Below are 7,540 nucleotides of genomic sequence, written 5' to 3' on the forward strand. Positions count from 1 at the left end.
AGGCAAATGAATTTAACAAGAGTTTGTATCTCTCATATATAAATTCAGGAAACAAAGCTCTCGTTCAAGTGTCTTATGAACAAATATTTCTCTGAATGGAGTTGTTCTCCAATGACGAAATACAACAACGATTAGCATATTCACATTTGAATACGCTGGAAGGTTTAAAAAATGAATGTGTATCTTGTCTGAAATGCACTATTCTTAACAGGATTATAATTTTTCGGACTATTCACTTTGTATTTGATTAGAATCCAGTCGTCTAATATACAGTATAATGGAAAGAAGCAGACATTGAGAAAATTCGTCGCTGGTCAATGCTTCACTGGGAGTAAAGATCTTGAGTTAGTTGTTACAGGAACAGGTAGGTTTCTGATGCATCCTGCCCTATATTTTGCATTTACTCTTTGTTTTAAGTATTAATCCAATACCTCTATAATATTTCTTCTTAACCTTTTCTTTTGTTTGTGTGTTCTTCCATTGTAAAGTACAATCGATTGCTAGGTATCTGTCAATCTGAGTTTCTTGTCATACTCTTATCTATACTTTTGAAGTCTAACATGATATTACTATTCTAAACTGATTTTTCTCTCTTAAAGATTGCCTTCGTATATTTTCCCAATCCGATTCTCATATCAATTGTGTTTCTAGTTATTATCACTTAGAGCGTTCAATTTGAAGTCGTCCATTTAGAAAAAAGTATGATAGATTGTCATATCTTAATATTTGTATTTGAATCTATTCCTGTTTATCATGTTTGTTAAAAGTGTTATCTGAAAGCAGGAAAGGAGTAGAATAGGGTACTCCATTGGCACACTATTAAGTCTTTTATAGTGAATATGAAATTGTCTGTATTTGCAGTATTGTTTATCATTTAATCATTATGTGTTAAATACATCAGCTTATTATAAGGACTACTTTATTCATGGCAAATATTTCCAGAAGCTATGAGTGGGAAATACCATCAAAAGGCTTCTAGTTGTCAATTGACACCGTGCTCTGATCCTTTTCTCAACTGCAATCTTCGATCATGGGTTTATTGACAAGTTATTGATTTTTACAGAGATATGAACCCTTGTATAATATTTTCAACTTTTCGGGAAAGAGGTTGATTTTTCTCTAGATATTTGTTTCCTGTGATTTATTGCAGTTAAAGCTTTGAAGGGTGTATGAAGGAAGCTTTGGGTCTATAGTTTTAGGGTTAGTTTTCCCTCTACTCTGACAGAGAAAGTGTTGTTTCCGAGTCCGTCAGAACTTAATGAAACGAGTCTGCTAGCGCTCCATGTGCTCCCGTTCAGTTTCTGATTTCATCTTATTATGGTGCCTTCCAAATATTTCCAGTCCTTTTCCCCGAAGCTTGGGTTACCTCTTATGCAAAACTGCCCAGATGCCGTGGTCCTTGTTTTACACAACTTTGTCCAAGGTGGAATTTCATAACTTCTCTTGCTGTTGGCGCAGTGTTCCCTTGGCGCAGTGGTTTATATTTTTTAACCTAGATTTTGCTAAGGCCGTTTTGGTTGGAGTCAAATTGTTTTGTTCAAAGAACCGCTGTCACTTTTTATATCGACGTGTTCTTTGCGATTTAGCGAAGATTGTTGTATATATATAAATATTTATATACTGAGGGTGATATATTGAATATTAATTTCAATTTAAAACCAGCGGTCAATTTATCACCCTTAGTATATAAATATAAATTTAGATAATTATGTTCTCTAGTCGGCAACATATACTGCAGTGAATTATACTCTGCAGAACTGTTTCCGGAATTTAGCGCGCCAGAGCTGAGACATTTTGAAAATAACCCCAATGTAATCGGTAGAACTGAACGCATATCAAATTTTATGAAGACAATTCGTGTATAGTTCTGCAAATTATATTGATTTTAGAACGATCGTGCTGAAGAACCACGGATGATTTTACGTAAGTAAAAGAGTTGATGGCGAAACCGGTACACAATTAGTTCTTTATTTTTTATATATTTTTCATTTTGTCCTGCTCGCCTAAGCTCTGGTATTTTGCTGAATTTTTTCTGGAGAACATGATTTTTCTTTTGTGGTTGGGTCGTTGATGACCTCTTTCTAGCACATTGGATGTCCACCTAGTTCATCCCTTCTTATACGCACACACACACACACACACACACACACACACACACACACACACACACACACACACATATATATATATATATATATACACATACGTACAGATGCAAGTTCGTCTTGCAACTGTGTGCCGTTGGGTCACGAGAATCACACACTATAGACCCGAGGAATGCAATGCTTTGTGAGTGAATATGATCGAGAAAACTGTCTAGAAATCCATAGTGTGTGTGCTTGTGCTTACGTGCGTGCGTGTGTGTATGTATACTTGTAAGTATGTGTATACATATGTGTATGTATATGTATTGCATATGTATGTATAGGCATGTGTCTATGTGTGTGTGTGTGCGCGCGCCTGTGTCTGTATGTATTCCTTGATGTAATGCCAATACTAGACAGCGACACTGGTTTTCCAGATCCACTCTTGTATAATTCATAAAGATCTGTGAAACCGGTGAGGTTGTCTACTGCAAATCTCTCTCATAATTCTTCACAAGATTTATGACCATTTCTTCCTTTTTTTTCTTTCCTTCATTTGGTTATGTTCTTTCCTCTCTGTCAAGCAGTTTTCATTATTTTTTCCTCTTCTCTAATTTTTTTTTGTTTGCTTATTTGTTTCTTGCTTTCTTTTTGTGTTTGTTATATTCTTTCTTTCGTTCTATCTTTCTTTCTTGCTATCTTTCTTTCTTTCAATCTGCCTGCACGCCTATTTGTTTCTATGTCTGTATAAGTACACACACACACACACACACACACACACACACACACACACACACACACACACACACACACACACACACACACATACACACACACACACACACACACATATGTATTGATATGTATATTATATATATATATATATATATATATATATGTATATATATATGTACATACACACATATATGTAAATATATATATGTATATATATATATACACATGTATATAGATATATATGTGCGTATGTATATATATATATGTATACACATATATGTGTATATGTACACATATATTCATGTTTTTGTACGTATATATATAATATAGGTATATATATATATATATATATATATATATATATATATACATATATATATATATATATATATATATATATATATATATATATTATATATATGTATATATGTATGTATATATATATATATATATATATATATATATATATATATATATATATATATATATATATATAAACACACATATATATTCTCTCAAGCCTGTAGTTGTAATTTAACGGAACAAATATTTTCTGTGCACATCTCTGGCCTCAAATATTCAACAGTTGCAGAAGCAGCAGCAGCAGCAGCAACACCACCACCACCACCACCACCACCACAACCACAGCCCTCCCCACCACCACCAACAACTGCAACAGCAACGACTAAAAAATAAACGTCTTGAATGTTTGGATTTAATCCTTTGCAGAATTCTCTAGAATCCTTAGAACCGTATGTATTCTCAACAACGGTTTGCGTAGACCAAAGCAGGTTGAGGAAAACATTGCACAGCAGCACTTCTTGAGGAGTTTAGGTTGTAAAACCCAAAGAATTACATCACTAATACATACATTGGCATTGGACATTGATCAAATATAATCTTCGATGTAGGGAGAGAAAACTAAATTGAAGATTAAACGCAAACTTATTGTTAAGCCCTCTTCTCTTTCTCTCTCTCTCTCTCTCTCTCTATATATATATACGTTTGTATGTATGTATGTAAGTGCATGTACATACGGGTGTGCGTATATGCGTGTGTATGCATGTAAATAATTGCAAATGAATGCATGTACACACGCACACACATAAACATGTTTTGGGATTTATAGACATCTATGTATGTTTTGTATAAACACACATGCACACATGTTACAAAACTACAAGCTGGTGTATACGTATACACACATGTGTAGAAAATATATTTACAAAATCACCAGATGTTAACGTGTATTTGATATATATATATATATATGTCCACAACCAACATTATATACTGTATTACTTGCAAACTCAACAGCACCGTAAACGATGGTGAAACAATTCATCTGTCGATCGATCTCTTCCGCAAGCAACTTCACACCATTCTCCTAAAGCTTTCCGAACTAACCCATGGCCCGTCACTTCATTAACCAGTTCTCGATACAGGAATTTCTGCATACCATGGTGCACCACACACCCTGAAACGCGAAGAACAACGTATTATCATTGATTTCGGCAATCTTCTTTGAGTTTAAATGCGCGTTTTCCGTTACCTCTTCTTAATCCTGCCTCTCTCGTATTTATGCATGTACATACATACATGCCAAATTTCAATTATATTTTCATGATGTATTTGTGTGTGTATATACATATATATTAACCACATGTGAATCGTTGGCGGTTTTCTTCCTCCATCTTCCTTTTCTATTGGACTTTCCTCTGTTTCTGAAGAAGAGCGTTGCTCGAAACGTTAAACCATCTTTCTTTCTTTCCCTGAGCGTTTGCTAATACCTTACATGTACTACGTCCTCGCGTTGTTGTTTTCTCTGTGTTTGTTCTTTTTGGGGATTTTCTATATATATATATATATATATACATATATACATATATATATATATATATATATATATATATATATATATATATATATATATACACATACATATATACATACATGATCTAATACAAATATTACATATCTATATACATGTACATATATATATATATATATGTGTGTGTGTGTGTGTGTGTGTGTGTGTGTTTATATGCGTGCGCGCACGCACGTGTATGGATACTTATATGTAATTGAAGTTATATATGTATTGACGCAGAATATCTTTATAAGAATATATAAACATCTTCATGTGTATGTATGCTCATATAATGTTATAGCCATGGGATTACTGTTAGAATTTTCTTTCCATAGCTTAAACAAAACAAAACAATTAAATGTTTACTTGGACAGAACTCCAATCCGTTCCATCTGGTTATTTTCCTGAAAATGCTGTATTGAAAACAGAATTATCTTCTAGTTTTAGATTTATTTTGCCTAAAAGTGTTTTTCATATTTTCGCATGAGTTCCTCGCAGCTTCTTGGGATCAGTAAAGCTTTAAAATCAGCCATTCATAAACGTTTATCGACTTTCATGGTTTCATCATCAGGGTTAAGTAATGTTTGTATATGCTGATACCTCGGTATAATAGGCAGGGCCAATAAGATAGGTATTGACAATACTTCTGGGATTTGACGTTTTAAAGTTTAGATTTTTATGTCATTAATCAAGGAGTGTTTATTGTATTATTTATTTATTTATTTTTAAAGATTAGAGCACATAATATATTCGACGGTTTGCCATTGTTCTGTATTATGGGTATTGCTTCCATAATTTATCTTCTTTTATGGTGGGGAATTTTTTATAGGGTAGACCGATCGGAAAAATAGACGTCACTGAACACACGATCAACCACGTAACCAATCACATGCTTAAACACCTCACCGATCACGTGAACAGCAACATGTTGAACTCCATGTGCTGATACCCGTTAAAAAAAAAATTTACGTCATCAACAATATAACCGACCATGTGACTAATCACATGAGCAACAACGTCACTAACAATGCAACCGATCGAAAGGCACCCAGCAGTTTAAATACCCGTACCACTATTTTACTGATTCACACTGACTGCGTTGAGTGTCACCCATGTCAACTGTAGGAAACCTTTCGACATGACGAAATACTCTGACTTACCATCACACAATTTTAAGATTATAGACACTTCTAACACAAACGGATATACTGTGTATGACATTTGCGCTTTTAGACGAAAATATAAGCATATTAACATACATACATACAAATTTCTCTTTCTCTCTCTCTCTCTCTCTCTCTCTCTCTCTCTCTCTCTCTCTCTCTCTCTCTATCTATATATATATATATATATATATATATATATATATATATATATATATATATATATATACGAACACCTATTACATATATAATCATAAATACATACATACAGACATATATATATATATATATATATATATATATATATATATATATATATATATATATATATGCACACACACACACACATACATACATATATATGCATACATCATACACACGCACACATATACATACACACCTGTATAAGAGATGTATGGAACCTATGAAAGATCTCTGTTAGGAAGCAGGGTTATTTCTTCATATAAGTGACACTATTCAAGCGTATTCCAGTAGACAGATAAAGAGTAAGAGTAAGGGAAAGAGAGAGAGAGAGAGAGAGAGAGAGAGAGAGAGAGAGAGAGAGAGAGAGAGAGAGAGAGAGAGAGAGAGAGAGAAAGATAGATAGATAGATAGAGAGAGAGAGAGAGATGGAGATAGAGAGAGGGAGTGAAAAAGACTGATAGACACAGGGTGAGAGAGATAAATCCATTATTGACTGTGTTACATTGCTAAGTATTTTAATATGACTGAATTGCCTGTAAGATATTTGCGTGCTTCATGCGAATTTAGGAAGCTTTTGAAAAGAGGAGAAAAATTCACGGAGAAGTCCAGTTGTTTAGCATGTGATTAATTTATATACAAAGCTTAAGCGGATTAGGGGAAATTTTTATGTTACTGTTGAATCTTATATCTTATTGTTATTGGTGTTGTTGTTGTTGTTGATAATGACGATGTTGCTGTTATCTTGCTTCAATTAAATGCTTTTCCACTATGGCCATTCCATCTTTAATCTTTGCTTAGAGACAGTATTTTTATGACTATATATTCCAGTGTACCTTCCCTTGTGTAGAATAGTGAGGTGTAATTTAAGTAAGATTTGGTTCTTATTTCTAGCCATTTAAGCGTCTATGTAAAGGTTCCACCATTGACTCATATCCTTTGTTGTTCATCATATACATACAATTACTGTTGGTTTCGGAAACAGAGTTAATCTGCGCTATAATTATCATATGATTTTTTTTTTAAAGTCAATCTGGTTTGCACAGTTTTCTTTCAGTAGTTACCAGAGTTAAGTTTTAATGAAATAAATAAATAATTAAACACATTAACCATTTGCCAGTCCTGCGTATCACGTGGTACACAGAACATATTTCCCTGTTGTCAATGCATCATATATGATGCACGTTCCTATTTTTTTCAACTACAAGAGTAACTTAGTACCTACGAAAAAAAAAAACGAAAAAAAAAGAAGCTTTATATTACTCAGAACGTATGAAACAATATAACTAACTAAAAGCCTGAAAACAAACAAAGACAAACTTATGAAAATGTTTTCGACAAGCAAAAGATTAAATGAAAGATTTTTGATGATTTTTTTCTGCTGTTCGTGTAGAAAATGGATTATTTTCTATGCCATGCTAGGGACGATATGTTTCATTTGGTATGTTTGGTGTGCACTAAAGCATAAGTTTTTTTCATCTGTCGTT

The 7,540-nt window shown here is 33.3% G+C and overlaps 1 protein-coding gene across 1 annotated transcript in view; it reads right to left on the reverse strand.

The window, feature by feature from the left end:
- Positions 1-6,152: 6,152 nt before the first annotated feature.
- The window catches only part of LOC106883454 (QRFP-like peptide receptor), a 307,955-nt gene continuing 306,567 nt past the window's right edge, over positions 6,153-7,540 (reverse strand). Inside the window, exon 6 of the mRNA XM_052973171.2 lies at positions 6,153-7,540. This exon is cut by the window's right edge and continues 184 nt beyond it. The gene's annotated coding sequence lies outside the window, so the exon portion shown is untranslated.

This window comes from Octopus bimaculoides, chromosome 15 (assembly GCF_046866305.1).
Source record: "Octopus bimaculoides isolate indiv1 chromosome 15, ASM4686630v1, whole genome shotgun sequence".
Lineage (NCBI taxonomy): Eukaryota > Metazoa > Mollusca > Cephalopoda > Octopoda > Octopodidae > Octopus > Octopus bimaculoides.